Source organism: Lolium perenne, chromosome 2 (assembly GCF_019359855.2).
Source record: "Lolium perenne isolate Kyuss_39 chromosome 2, Kyuss_2.0, whole genome shotgun sequence".
Taxonomy (NCBI): domain Eukaryota; kingdom Viridiplantae; phylum Streptophyta; class Magnoliopsida; order Poales; family Poaceae; genus Lolium; species Lolium perenne.
The window spans coordinates 182,136,916-182,153,003 of record NC_067245.2 but is presented as its reverse complement, the minus strand read 5'-3'; the positions used below and the strand labels follow the sequence as shown (position 1 = coordinate 182,153,003).

The 16,088-nt window shown below is 43.4% G+C and overlaps 1 long non-coding RNA gene across 2 annotated transcripts; it reads right to left on the bottom strand.

Annotated features, from left to right (window-relative positions):
* Positions 1-4,536: 4,536 nt before the first annotated feature.
* LOC127334052 (uncharacterized) lies at positions 4,537-8,355 on the bottom strand. 2 transcript variants are annotated; one of them, XR_011751020.1, is made up of 5 exons: positions 7,862-8,355; positions 7,740-7,773; positions 6,476-6,551; positions 6,231-6,309; positions 4,537-4,807 (listed from the first exon to the last, which is right to left on the bottom strand). It is a non-coding gene; the product is annotated as an uncharacterized lncRNA (long non-coding RNA). The 2 variants fall into 2 exon arrangements; XR_011751021.1 differs by lacking the exon at positions 7,862-8,355 and having other exon boundaries at positions 7,677-7,745.
* Positions 8,356-16,088: the final 7,733 nt, after the last annotated feature.

Genomic DNA, 16,088 nt, shown 5'->3' with positions numbered 1-16,088 from the left:
GGAGGTACAGGAGGTGCAGGAGGATGGCGGAAGCTCCCGAGGTCGTCGCGTCGGTGTACGAGGAGGAGGAGTAGGCCGGAGGTGGAGGAGCCCGGAGTAGGTGGGGGAGCCCGGAGTTGATGGAGGTGGCCGGAGGTGGTGGAGGAGGCCGGAGGTGGTGGAGGAGGCTGGACGTGGTGGAGGAGGCCGGAGGTGGTGGAGGAGGCCGGAGGTGTTGGAGGAGGCCGGAGGACGTTGTGGCCGTCGGTGCAGTAAAGGTCGCCGGAGTAGCTTGCCGCAGTAGCTCGATGTAGTAGATGAGGAGGAGGAGGAGGAGGAAAAGAGAAGGAAAATGTGAAAGTGAGGAGCACAGGCAGGTGTGGAGTATATATATACCATAGGTTACTTCCGCCGCACCAAGTAGGGTGGTGCGGCGGGGGTAATTTTTTTCTTTTTTTCTCCCAAATCTTAAATCTGAAAAAAGTCCTGTTTCTGTTTTGAATTTGACAAATCCATTTTTTCTCCAAATGGCCATAGGCCGTTGAATTCGAATAGGAAATTTCACGTAGATCGATTTTGATATAAAAAGTTTTTCATCGGAGGTCGTATGCAACCAGAAAACCCGTTTTACCGAAAGATGACGCCATTTTGCATAATATATCGAAATTCATTTTTTCAAATTTTTATTAAAACTATATTACATAATAAATGGGAAGTTCAAAGGATTTTATTTTTTGAAATTTTTATCATTTTATTTTATTTTTTTCAAAACTGAAAAGGCGGTCCACGGGGGGGGGGGGGGGGGTGTAGAGGGAAAATTATGGCTGCCCTTACCGCCAGCGCACCATTATGCTGCAGCGCCGGCAATAAGAAACTTACCACCGGCGCGCCAACATGGTGGTGCGCTGGCAGTAAGGGGCTCGATTTTTCCGGTCTGGTCTGGTCCTCTTTGAAATTTATCGCCGGCGCATCTTTTTTGCTTGTGCGCCGGCAGTAAGCCTCCATCGCCGGCGCAGCAACATATTGGTGCGCCGGCACTATTTGCCACCGGCGCATGGGTTTGCTGGTGCGCCGGTAGGCCTATTTCCATCTATAGGCCTTTTCCTAGTAGTGTCCATAGCTCATTGGACAAGATCCAATGGCTAGGATGCAATGGTTCATGCTGTTGTTGCCTCTCAGTGATGCTATTGCATTGTTCATGCATGGATTACTGTGTATGTGTGCTTGGGTGGATTATTTATGGATGAACTGCTTATGCAGTGTTGATTATCTGCATTTCTGTGCATGATTTGATATTTCCATGATCAATTTGGAAATAAATGAAGTATGAATCCATTTCTGGATAGTGATGACTTATAGTTTTGGTTTAAATGGATGGATTTGTGGTTGATGTGACCACAGTAGCCTTGCTACTGCTTGGTTGCTCACAAAGTTTGACTAGTTCTTGTTGGCTACTCATCTCTGCTTGCACAGTAGGGTATCATACATGATATGAATGCCACTATGCTTGCCTGTGAAGAAATACAGGGTTAAACTGATGGTTTTCTTGGCTAGGATCTCACTAGGTAGTACTTGGTAGCTTCTAGTACCTGTAGATCCTCTACTGGTGCTATCTGTGCATCTATGCTTGTCTATTTGCACTGGAATAGTATCTAGATGATCTAGGGCTACTAACTACTCCACTTCTGCCAGTGATCCTTGGTCAACACCAAGTGATGACCAACCCATGAGCATCTGCTCCTCTTATGCCTTGTGTCATGCAATTATATGGATTGGATCCACGGGATCCTCTCCAGGTACTGGCTATACCTTGTTCCAGCTCCTAGATGGTTATGCTTAGCTGTTGTTGAGCAGTTGCTTGATGTTTCTGGTGACTTGCTGAATGGATTGTAGCGAACAAGAGGGGGGGTAATGGACGCTACGTCAAGTTTTAGTCTTTTTCAATTTTAGCGGTGCAGAAGGTAAAGGTGATTGCTTTAGTGGTGTCGGTCTTCCTACAATGATCCTAGAACAACTGCAACAAGCAAAGGAACAAGCAAGATAGTAAGAGTAAGGAGCGGGACAACCGGATGGCGCGGAGACGAGGCGAGGTTTGTTTCCCGCAGTTCCTCTCACAAAAGAGAGTACATCTGCGTTGAGGAGGTGCTAGCCTCACACAAGAGACTAGGCGGCCATACCACGAAGGAAGGCCTCACCTTCTTCCTCAAGAGAGCTCCACAAAGGGGCTCCCCCTTCTCCACTAAGACACCGGTCGAGGCGGTGATTCCTTCACAAGTTTGGGGCGAGCTCCACACCACAAGGAGGCTCCCAACAACCTATGGGGCTAGTACAACACTAAGCTAGCCTCCATAGGTGCACTTCCTCCAAGATCCCACCATAGGAACCCTAACACCAAGATCCACTAAGGAGTAGCAAGTATTGGTGAAATCTCTCTTGGTAGAACTATAGATCGGGGTCTCCTCCACCACTCCTCAAAATTTGGGCAAGATTGGTTAGATGGTTGGGGAGATCCTCAAGGTTTAAGATCAACAACAATGGAGGAGAGAGAGAGAGGAGAGATCAAAACGAGTTGGGGAAGAAGGGCCCCTTAAATAGGCTCTTCCAAATCCAACCGTTATGTCCAGTTTTTGCCTAAGCGGTACTACCGCTTTGGGTAAGCGGTACTACCGCTCTGAGTTCGAAATCCCACAGATCTTGTCCACGTGGACACAGAGCGGTACTACCGCTCGCGGTACCGCTCGAGGTACCGCAATGGCGTCCAAACCTTACAAGATCCAAAGCGGTACCACAGCGGTACCGAAGCGGTACTACCGTAACTAGTTACGGTACCTGGGCGGTACCATGGGCGGTACTACCGCTTGCAAGCGGTACTACCGCTCCGGGTACCGCAGAGGTACCGTAACTCGTACTGTGGGTCAAATCCAGCACAGAACTCCAGAGCGGTACCGTGGGTGGTACTAGTAGGGGTAGCGGTACTACCGCTACTAGTACCGGTAGTACCGATCTGACAAAAACTGTTTTTCTCCCCTTTTTCTCTCCAGCCATGTCACCTCGCGATACACACACAAAACCTGAAAACCTATAAGCTACGCTTCAGTCCTCCGATCTTGACGTGTCCAGCGAGGTCACCGTGCACTTGCAAATCTAACAATGATACTCAAAGCACACGGTGAGATTACTCAAGTGTTGTCATCAAACACACAAAACCCGGGGTTTAGACTTTGCTCTTTCACTTGCCCTGCTCCTCCTAGATCCTGGTGATCTTGCTTAAGTCCCCATGTCTCTGTTGAGTTTTGATTGGTTGATTTGGATGGATAGATGGTTTCAGTGGTTGGTTTTGTTGTTCTTGAGCAAGAACATGGATGAAGTATGCACTATTCATGGTTGGTGTTTGATGAATGTTTATCTGGTCGACTTGTGAATTGTTTCTGAGGGTTTCTACCCTTTTATACTAACTGTTGGTTTACCATGGCGGTGACACACAAGCCTGTCCAGGTTTGGAGACTAAGCCATGGTCTTGGCTTGTTGTTGGATGCACAGCAGCTCTGTGAGCTGTGTGTTCCTTTGGTGAAACTTGAGCCCATCATTGGCTCAGGTTTGGTCTGCTGGTGCCTATCTTGGTTCTGGCCAAGTTTTAGACATTGACAAGTGTCCTGGACACTTGGTTATAACCCCCTGCCTAGTTCCTTTCTATTTTACATGTTGCAATGCTCAAGATGATCCAAGGACTATTCCTTCCAAGACACTTAGTTTAGGTTTTAGGATAGAATCAAATCCTTGTAATCTTCTTCTATTTTGTTTTATGATTCATCCAATTCTTGTAATTATGTTTCATTTATTATTCCATCCATTCTTGTATGACAAATATTGCAAAGACAATGTATTATGTGTGTATGATCAATAAAGCTCAAGTTTCGCTTATGAGTATATTTGTAAATGTATCATTTACTTATGAATTATTTGTGTATGTATAATGTGATTTGAAATATAAAGTGATTTAGAATTATGAATTCATAATTCATTTATATATTGTTTATCTATTATTTCTTTTGTTTGAATTCAAATATGAATTGCCAATTCAGATCATCTCCCAAAACTAACAAGTTCAAAAGAGATGATGTCAAAAATTTTAACACTCACATTGCCTAATCCTAATTGCAATGAGAGAGAACCTCGATCCCTCTTAGGTTATTATGCAATAAGGCGCGAAATTTCCTTCGTTTTGCGATGAAATGCATATCCCAATTCTAAATCTACCCTTCGGTGTTCCTATGTTCTGGGTTATTACACATCCCTTCATTGAAGTCAAGGCCGCGTCCTTGATGGGGCTCCAGCGTAGCGCGGGTACGAACCCGATGCGGTGCCCTCGGATCTAACAGACCCGGAATTTCGGTGTTGGGTGGAGTTGTTTCTGAATCAGTACCTTCATCCAGCCCAGTTACGGTCGCGAGGGCCTGCTTAGGCGGAGCGGATTCAACCTCAGCTTTCTCCTTGTCCTGTGGGGACCCCGGACTAGCTGTCCGAAATTCCCTGTTATGTATACAGTTCACGATTCCATGATCAGTGTGTCGTGAACACATAACCGAACTGATATCAAATTACACCATCCATTACAAAGAGGAATAAGAAAATTACAACATGGTCACATGACCAATACTTACATAATAGCCTCGAAGGGCCTAACTAAACATCAGAGTAGCATCATCACTTCAGCAGCGCAGTACCCAAGTCATCTGCCATAACCCTACAGGCAACTGACTGGGAAGACGTTCCTAGCTCGCATAGACGTCGTCCAAAATCCTTCTTCATTAGTCGAACTCCTCCAAGTCTGGCCAAGTAAATAGCCAGGGACAAAGCCGTGAGTACATTTGAATTGGACTCGCAAACCATCAAGAAGGTGATACCAATTCTAACTAAAGAAGACAAGAGAGGAAGAATAGTTTCTCTTGTGGATATAGCATGTAGAAGAGAAGAGATGTTTTTGGTGGAGATAGCATCCCAACTTCTCGATTGAAGGGGACACTTCAAGAATTTATCTAAGACATCTCTATATCTCTATTTAAGAAGATACTTCAAAAGAGTTCTACAACATAAAACACTAGGGAGGGGGTAACCCAATTTTGTTTCCTTTCCGACCATCTCCATATGGTCAACCTAACCATTCCCGTACCCTTCCGGTACTCCGAAAACAAGTTCCTTTCTTTCATTTTCCAAACAATATTTGTAAACCAAAAACTCATCAGGCTAAGCAACAGCCATTCCAACCGTCCATGACCGCGGAGGCGGCTATTCGAATAGATTTTACTCTGCAGAGTTTGCACACTTTCCCCACCTCTATCCGGATACCTATCGTGTGGGCATCATCCCCGCATAACAACATATGCCACGACGGATACCCGAACATAGCCTTTCGCCCATTCGACTTAGCAAGAGGTCCTACCCTATGGAGTATGTACCTCCCCGGCACCGTGGCAGCTCACCTCCCTTTGAGCGTGGCTCCACCGCCAAGCCAGGAGACCCATAGTGTCTTCCGGACGGGTCAGCCCGAAGGCCTCCCGTTATACTATTGTCCCAACCATGACAACCCGGACTCGGGGGTAACCGTACCCTTGTATAGTTGTGCGGTGCCTCATGCTAAGAAGAACAAACGTCAAGCTAAGCTCCGTGCCCACTTTGGAGTAGCTGTGGTTGCACGGGTTAATTGTCACGGGTGAATACTTAGGCGCCAAAGTTTTCGAAAACAAGACTTTCTTTTCAACCATCTTTGCCAAGATCCTTTCCTTTCGTAAACACACGCTTGGGTAAGTCCAACTCACCCAAGGTTTTCAAAAATTCTTTTCAACAAGGTATTTTTCCAAGGGGGTTCCCAACCTATAGTTTTGTGGATGAACTAAGATACATCAAGGCATGATGCTAGCCATCATACCACTAAGGATATGATAATTGAGGTGTCAAGGGGATCATACATACTTAGGATAAGCATGCATAGGGACATCATAACTAAGATGATTCAACAAGGGTCATGATGTTAATCATTATACCACTAAGAAGGTGACAATATAAGTGGTCAAGGGGACATACATGCTAAGGGTAAGCATGCCCTAACATCAACAAGGGGTTCAACATACTTGGGAATAAGTATGCATAGAGTAGAGGACCAAACATCACACATGATACAAGGAACCAAGTATATAATGGAACAATGAACACAACAAGAAGGATAAATAGCAAGAGATCAAAAGATGGCTTGCCTTGGTTGGCTTATTTGTCCCTGGACTTCTTCAAATTCTTCAAATCCTTCCTCTCCTTCAAACCCGATAATGTTCGAATCTATCGCCGCGAAATATAAAAGGAACACAATCAATCACATTGCAACAACAAGACAACATTCAACAATCAACAACTAATCATGCAGCCAAGGTATAACATACTAAGGACCTATAGATACCACAAAACAACTTTAAGAGTTTTAATTTAGAAAACCTCATTTATTTACCTAGTAAAGGTATGAGTGCATCACAACTTAGCAATTGCCTCTCTCGTTTATCACCATGGTATAAACCAATTATCCCCTGGTAGATAACACCATAAAGATGACAAGTGCATTAGTTTGGCATCAAAAACATTCACATTATAATTTGAAACATTTTTGCAAAAGCGGGCAATCATTCTCCCTATTTTATAAAGCTTACATAACACTACACAAGAATAGGAAGCAAATGATATGCCCCACCATTTGAAGACTTAAGCAAAACAAAAGAGCTAAAGTTAAATTGCAGAGGTTTTGTTTTGCAAACATAAAACAAAGGTTGCCATCTCTACTAAAAAGAGTTGGTCAAGGGTTTTAAATAAACCGAAAAGTTTTGCTTCAACAATGCATGTCACACATAAACATTACTAACAGCAACAAATATGTATTAACAGAGACTAATAATATTTTTCCTATATAGCCAGTACTAATACAAGACTAACCCAATTGGAATCACCCAAAAATATTAAACCTACAATTTTAGGAATTTCTTTGAATCTGACTGTATAGAAAACAAGATCTGTAAGCCATAAATCATAGAAAAATCCTAAAAATATGAGGCCACTGGCATTCGAAAGATATTTAAACAGAGATTCACACACAATTGGATTTGGGTTCAAATTGTTTCTAAAACTCCCAAAATTGGATTTACAAGTTTACTGCATGTTTTCACCATTTGCTTTAACTATGGAGTTGCAGAACAGATAAAGGTTTGAATCTTCTTTGAGATGATTAAGAAAACATTCAGTAATCCTACAGAATTGGAATCACACAATTAGGTTCAAAAATGGATTTTTGATGATTTAAAAGCTAACAGCCATGTCTGCAGAACACACAGAACAAGTTTAATTCATCAAAAATCATACACAAATCATAAAAATATGAGGTCAGGTGCATCTGAAAGTTATTGAATAGGTGGTTCTTATCCAATTGGTTTCATTCAAAAATTCGTTTCCAAGCTCCTGGTTTAATTCGACAAAGTCAGATCTGACCAGATCTTGATCTGTGAACCATTTCAATTTCAGGAGGTCAATCGAAGTGAAACCACCGCCAAAATGAAGGTACGGGATATGGCTTTCAACCGCAGTTGATTTTGCTCAAAAAAGTTTGGTAAAACGGAAGAAATCTCACAAACAGTGATTCTGCACGTTTGCAGAACTTTATTTACCATGCAAAATCCGTAACGAATTTGAGGATGAGACCAACGCGAAGTTGTAGATATTTTCAATACCTATCTGCGGAACTTTGAATCACTCGATTTGGATCTGCACACAAGATTTGGCGGATTTTACAAGTTCGTACTAGAATCTGAAACAGCAAGATACAGAAATTACTGCAAGGTTTTGGACGAACTTTGCTCAAGAACTTCAGATCTGAGGATAGCTCAACCTTCTCCATGCTTAGACCAACATGCACCTGCATCAAGATCCAATCTTGTGAGAGGGGAGAAGAGAAAGGGAGCTGGATTCAATCAAAGGTTAGGGGAGAAGAGAGTGAGAGAGATGCTCTCATGGTGAGAATAAGCTTGAGGAAGGAGGGGAGCTCCATCTTGGTGGCTTTCCATGGCCATGGCCGGCCATGGAGCTAAGGAGGAGCAGCAACTCGTGGGGAGGAAGGGGGAGGAAGGTATGAGGGAGTGGAGTGTGAAAGAAATGAGCCAAGGGGAGTGGAGGTGGCAAGCCAAGCTCTTATATAGAGGGAGGATGGTGGCTGCCTCCATTTTGATTGGCTAAGGTGGGTGGCTGCCCATTTATTTGTTGGGGTAGTTGGGAGGCAAGGCTTGCAAGAGAAGGAAATGAAGAGGAGGGGCTGGCCGAATTTCAAGTCATGGCCGGCTCCTTTCTTGTCATGAGCAAGAGAGAAATGTGAGAGAGATGCACAACATTCATGTGAATAGTTCAAGGCATGATGTTGAGAAGATAATGTCAATGAGTGACTTTGATAATGATAAAAAAATAGGAGTAGATACATATAGATAAAAAAGGAGTATGAAGGTGACATGTGCCATGAGAATAATCTCCACCACTTTGGTTGAGACCAACTTATGATGAAGATGGTTCCCAAGGTATAGTTGATGAATAAAAGTTTTTAATAGAATTCAAAATTGAAGGATTGGGGTTGGCCGCATGCAACAATGCATGAGCATGCCAAGGTAGCTAGATGGGATGGTGATGGTGGTTTAGTCAATGATAGAGCAAGGTTAAGAGAGAAGGTGAGTGAAGTATCCATATACTCACAAGGATGAATATATTGACATAACTCATCAATTTATGAGATCAAGGTGATGATGGAAGAGAATATAAAGTATTTGAAACACCTCAATTGTCTAGGGACAATTGGGAATGAACTCAAGTGGAATGGAATTTGAAAATGTTGAGAGAACTAGTTGGAACATAGGAGTTCAAAATGTTGTACTTACTTTCCCAAGTGAAGTAGAGTTTTCTCAAATTTAAAGCAAACAAGAAATGGTATAGGTACCATAAACAAGCCTTTTGTTAAAAAGAAGGCAAGATAGAAAATAATTGTTTTAGAAATCAGTACTAGGTAGAAATGGGATGAGAAAACAAAACCCATTTCAGCTCCTTGTTTTCCTTGAAGACTTATCTTGAAAAGATTTAATAAAACTAGAAGTAGTTTTGTGATCAAAACTAGAGAAGGAAAAACAATAGGGTTTTTGAGAGAGGAAACTAATTTAGGGAGGAGTGTTCTCAAGGGTAGATGGTGACTACAAAATGTACCCATCATTCCACTCTTGGTTTTGGGAAGATTAAACTTGAATAAACACAAGAGGCAAAAGTGCAGAAAGTGATCTTGAGGTTAAACATTGGATAGGGTACAAGATCAATGGAGTATAAGAGTTGCAAGAGTAGAATGAGACATGCAAGACGTGGAAGTTATAGATGGTATTGCACAGATGAGATTAATGCATTGAGGTCAACAATAACAGTTGTGAGTGCTTAAGGATCAATTGCCAAAGTCTGGACATTATAAGCCTGTCAACACAGATGGTCGACATGGCCTCAAAACCAACAAGGATGAGTGGGTATAAGAGAGGGATGTAGCTAGGGGAAGATGATCCCAAGTTTTAAATTTAGGATGATTGAGCTAGGTTGTACCACAAGGAGAAAAATTAAGAAGGCACACTCAGGTTGCCATCAGGGGAAGAGTTTGAGGTAGTAAAAAGGAAAACAACTTTTCCTAGGACACACATGTGTTTTATTAGGTGAGTTGTTTGTTTTACCACTAGAGGTGTTGTTCTAAGAGGTGGCTCAAGACAAAACTCAACAGGAAATTAAGACAACACATCTAGCAACAGATCAAGGCAATTCATCATAACAAACAGATCAAGGCAATTCATATTAATTAGTCTATAGAAAAAGTTTGTGTTCCCCCTAATTTTTGCAATAAGGACAACTAAACAAGTTTGCAAAAGTTGGGGTGTTACAGATCTTCCACCCTTAAAATAATCTCGTCCCGAGATTACTGAGCGCAGAACTAGAGGGGTTGTAAAACTTAACGAAAGTTAGACTCCATTCTTCTGTAGATGTGCCGTTGTTGAAAGGGTTGCAACTTCAGCTTCCGAGAGACATGGTAACTTCTGGCCGAGAGCAAGCTTCATGAGGAGGTTGACTACTCCATGAAAGTGTTAGATCCGTAGTTTTCTTGACGGTCCTAGAGGAGGTTCAAGACTATGGGATGGTTAGTGCACCCAACGGTGCTTGAGCAGGGTTGAAAACCTTTTTGAGTTAGCTTAAAAGTTTAGTGGAAGATGAAGTCTTCCACCCTTAAAATTGTTCATCGGGGAGGGGGTTTGAAAACTCTAAGCTTCGGCCACGGGTCTTGTCGGGCGCTTTTTGGAGAAGTCATTGATCTCTCGCCTTGAGTCGAACATCTTCAGAGGACGTTGTGCAGTCCATGGCTTCAAGAGGCGTTAGTGTAGTCCCATGTTTCCAACGGTGTTTTAGAAAGTTTTAAGTTTTAGGGTTAGCTCCAACCTTCAGTATTTTTCATCGGTCTTCCACCCTTAATATTTTTCATCGGGCTTTTGGAAAAACTCAGAGCTTCTGCATTGTGGTTCTGTCTGGAGCTTCTGAAGAAGTCAACGTTCTTCTGTATCCAGTTGAAGAATCTTCGGGAGAGACATGTAGACCACGACTTCAAATAGGTAAACACGGTGTTTACAAAACCAAGGGATGCGAGGTAAGTTAGTAAGTTGATAAAGCGCCTGGTTGGTATCCATATGAAGCATCAACAAAGGCCGTTGAAGACAATCTTCAGCTTGGGGGTCGGTGTTGACTTATACCAGTTGGAAGTGAGCGGGTAAGTTGCACCTAGTCTTGAGTTCTTGAGGTATCTTCAGGAGCTTCACTTGAGGAGGACCTGATGAACCATGTGATGTAGCTTGTCTTTGACGCTAATGTCCTCTCAGCTTGTTAGACGGCGTGTTAGAGGGTGGTTTCAAGAAGATATCCTCGAGGTCAGTGCGGTTATGCTCTAAGGTTGGATCAAATTAGTATGTCTTCTCGTAGAGGTGCAGTCACTCTTGAAGGTAGGGGCTTCTGCTTTCTTGATGAAGTGGAGATGCTTCAGCGGATCTTGAAGGTATTGGCTTTTGCTTTGTTGGCGTAGTAGAGATGCTTCAGATGACCTTGAGAGTAGTCGGCGTAGATAGGGGTCTGAGTTAGTTTCCCTAACGGTCGAAAAACAACTGCTAACGGGTTTAGAGTTAGAGTCTTTCGGTAATCTACCCAACTAACTAGCAGTTAGCAATACATCGGCGAGGCAAACTTTAATCCTATCATCGCATGTGACACCCATGCAACCATAACCAGAGACAAAATACCACTAACAGAGACTACTGGTATTTTTTCTAGATGCACAGTAACAAAACAAGATCAACACAATTGGAATCATTCAAAAATATTTATTTTTCAAATTTTGAGACTCAAAATACTAACCAGAAACAGTGATCCAGTTTTATCTATTAAAAATCGCACAAAAATCCTAAAAATACAAGGTCAGTGGCATCTGAAAGATAATTTCATACTGGTTCTAGTGCAATTGGAATCACATCAATCGGAGCTACCAAACTATTTTTATTAGCAAAACAGTACACTGGCAGATTTCCATTTTTAATTTCTGTTTTACAAATTTCAAACAATTAAAAAGGACGGGAACGTCTAAATAGCAGACATACATGCACACAACAAACAGATACAACCACTCAAGGCAGCACACTAGGGAACTACAAGCAATCAGCATACCAAACAAGGCACTCTAAGTATCTAGAGATACCTAACACGTGGGGGTAGCTCAATCGAAGAGATTGAGTTTTTCCTATCCATCCTATAGGTTTGGGGCTGGTCACATATGTCGACGTCTTCATCTTGCTGGCATCGACTTCAACTTGGATCCTTGTAGCATTTGGTGGTGAAGGGGCCGGGTGTTGAGTCATTGATGTTGAGGCGGAGGAGAAAACTGTGTAGAACTTCTAGTCTCGACATCCCGGAAACATGAGGTCTTTGAAGAGGTAGCTGTTGAGGTGCTCCCGAAGTCGATATCTTCTCGTGGCTGGCCTAAAAATTACTAGTCAAGAAACTGAGGACTTGATCCCTGATGACTGCAAAAAGTGCAAGTCCATGGAGGAACAAGGTCAGCTCCCTGACAGACTTTGGTGATAACCAAAGACATGATATTACTATCTCTTTTATGTGCACACTAAGTCGGCCTCCAATCTTCAGTAGTTGTCGTTGGAGATACGTGAGACTTCATGAAAGGTTGATCCATCTTTGACTTCGAGTCTTCGGGTCTGAGTCAGGGACATCGTCCAATCATGTAGGTTTGAAATGGATTAGACAATAGAGTAATTTTTTTTTCAAACATTTTAATCAAGTGGAGAGACAAGAATTTAGAAGTCTTGAAGAAATAAGAGGAGTAGAAGCTATGCTTCCGACTAAAGAAAGAATTTGTTTCATAAATAGTTTTTCTCAAGTAATTGTTTCCTAACTAACGTCCATGCTAACTAAGGTCTCCTACAGTCAGGATAGCTCTGATACCAGCTCTGTGGGGACCCCGGACTAGCTGTCCGAAATTCCCTGTTATGTATACAGTTCACGATTCCATGATCAGTGTGTCGTGAACACATAACCGAACTGATATCAAATTACACCATCCATTACAAAGAGGAATAAGAAAATTACAACATGGTCACATGACCAATACTTACATAATAGCCTCGAAGGGCCTAACTAAACATCAGAGTAGCATCATCACTTCAGCAGCGCAGTACCCAAGTCATCTGCCATAACCCTACAGGCAACTGACTGGGAAGACGTTCCTAGCTCGCATAGACGTCGTCCAAAAACCTTCTTCATTAGTCGAACTCCTCCAAGTCTGGCCAAGTAAATAGCCAGGGACAAAGCCGTGAGTACATTTGAATTGGACTCGCAAACCATCAAGAAGGTGATACCAATTCTAACTAAAGAAGACAAGAGAGGAAGAATAGTTTCTCTTGTGGATATAGCATGTAGAAGAGAAGAGATGTTTTTGGTGGAGATAGCATCCCAACTTCTCGATTGAAGGGGACACTTCAAGAATTTATCTAAGACATCTCTATATCTCTATTTAAGAAGATACTTCAAAAGAGTTCTACAACATAAAACACTAGGGAGGGGGTAACCCAATTTTGTTTCCTTTCCGACCATCTCCATATGGTCAACCTAACCATTCCCGTACCCTTCCGGTACTCCGAAAACAAGTTCCTTTCTTTCATTTTCCAAACAATATTTGTAAACCAAAAACTCATCAGGCTAAGCAACAGCCATTCCAACCGTCCATGACCGCGGACGCGGCTATTCGAATAGATTTTACTCTGCAGAGTTTGCACACTTTCCCCACCTCTATCCGGATACCTATCGTGTGGGCATCATCCCCGCATAACAACATATGCCACGACGGATACCCGAACATAGCCTTTCGCCCATTCGACTTAGCAAGAGGTCCTACCCTATGGAGTATGTACCTCCCCGGCACCGTGGCAGCTCACCTCCCTTTGAGCGTGGCTCCACCGCCAAGCCAGGAGACCCATAGTGTCTTCCGGACGGGTCAGCCCGAAGGCTTCCCGTTATACTATTGTCCCAACCATGACAACCCGGACTCGGGGGTAACCGTACCCTTGTATAGTTGTGCGGTGCCTCATGCTAAGAAGAACAAACGTCAAGCTAAGCTCCGTGCCCACTTTGGAGTAGCTGTGGTTGCGCGGGTTAATTGTCACGGGTGAATACTTAGGCGCCAAAGTTTTCGAAAACAAGACTTTCTTTCCAACCATCTTTGCCAAGATCCTTTCCTTTCGTAAACACACGCTTGGGTAAGTCCAACTCACCCAAGGTTTTCAAAAATTCTTTTCAACAAGGTATTTTTCCAAGGGGGTTCCCAACCTATAGTTTTGTGGATGAACTAAGATACATCAAGGCATGATGCTAGCCATCATACCACTAAGGATATGATAATTGAGGTGTCAAGGGGATCATACATACTTAGGATAAGCATGCATAGGGACATCATAACTAAGATGATTCAACAAGGGTCATGATGTTAATCATTATACCACTAAGAAGGTGACAATATAAGTGGTCAAGGGGACATACATGCTTAGGGTAAGCATGCCCTAACATCAACAAGGGGTTCAACATACTTGGGAATAAGTATGCATAGAGTAGAGGACCAAACATCACACATGATACAAGGAACCAAGTATATAATGGAACAATGAACACAACAAGAAGGATAAATAGCAAGAGATCAAAAGATGGCTTGCCTTGGTTGGCTTATTTGTCCCTGGACTTCTTCAAATTCTTCAAATCCTTCCTCTCCTTCAAACCCGATAATGTTCGAATCTATCGCCGCGAAATATAAAAGGAACACAATCAATCACATTGCAACAACAAGACAACATTCAACAATCAACAACTAATCATGCAGCCAAGGTATAACTGTTGACTGCCAAAACCCACCGACGGGCAGCGACTGTCAACACCGTATTGCCGGGAAGAGCCTAGAGCTGCGGCTGGCTGAGACCCCTCCGAGCGACGGCCCGCAAAGCTCTTCTGGTCACACGTCCGATGCTGGGTGCAAGGGCGTGCCACCTGACCTATACCTGGTCAGGAAGGTGATGGAGATGCCTCGCTTAGTTTCCTGCATGGCATACACGTAAACATTAAATACGAGCCTCGATCGGCTCTCAGGTTATCCTGTGGATCGGCTCAAGGAGCCGATCCACCCATGATTCGTACGGGGTGCACGAATATATGGTGGTCCTACTTGATCAAGATAGAGCTAATGAGATCTACGACGATTTAGGGTTTTCACCGCATAATCGGATCATCCTACTCCAGGTTGGGCCTCGCGGCCACGCACGGTGCTCGTAAGCCGATCCTGAACAAGGCCTAAAAACCAACACGAAGTTGATCCCCGGAACATCCTGTTTAGGACTTGCGAACGCCACCCTACGTGCCGCTGGATCCTCCCCCCCTTTGTAAGGCCTAACTATTGCAGATATTAAACTAATCCTTGCAGAACAAGGAGCAATCGTAACGGATCAGATCTACTAAATAATGATCAAGCGGGGTGCCGCCCCCACACCTAAGATAGGTGTGAGGGCGGCTAGATATGCAAGGGTTGCACTACGCTAGCATGCTTAAACGAAGAACAATGCTAACCCTAACACATCTATGATAACTACGTTGCTCGCCATCAAAAAGGCTTCAGTACGAGCAACGCATGAACAACGTGGAGCTTGTGCTGCCTAGATCGCAAGATGCGATCTAGGCAGCATGTCGCTTACCTGATAGAAACCCTCGAGACGAAGGAGTTGGCGATGCGCCGAGATTGGTTTGTTTGGGTTGAACATGAGTTGTTGTTTATTCCATAAACCCTAGGTACATATTTATAGTCCAGGGGACTTTCTAATTCAGGCGTGCACCTAACCGTGCACGGGTAAAACTCTAACTTAAAATACGATCTAATAAATTACAGGTACAAGGGCAGACTAGCCCAAACTTGGTACACGAGGCCGATTCACGTAATTCTTCCATGTATATTTCTTTAAGTCCATCTTGATCGCGGCCCACCTCTGACTTGGTCAAATTCTGGTGATAACACATGCCCCCCTGGTTTTGGAAATGACATTTTCCAAAATCATTACACTTTCTATCGACGGGTCATGTCGTGGCAGAACCGTTGTAGTATCCTTTACCATGGTGTTTTGTCTCCTCAACTTCTTGCAAAACTTGATAACTTTAGCACCATTTCCTTGGAGACCGCAATGGCCTTAAATCCCTCATTAGGCTTCCCCTTACTAAACTGTGCCGATTGACTAGCCTCCTTCACCCCCTTCCTCTGTTCTTGCTATTGGCACTAAAAAACCCTCTTTCCCTGTAGCAATGTCTTCTCCTTCCTCCGTCTCCTCCGGCCTTTCTTTCCAATCTTCTTCCCCAAGCGAACCAATGTCGGAGCTCGAGTGGGACTTCGACCTCATGTCGGATGGTGACATGCCCCTGACCGATGTGGAGGGCGACCTCCA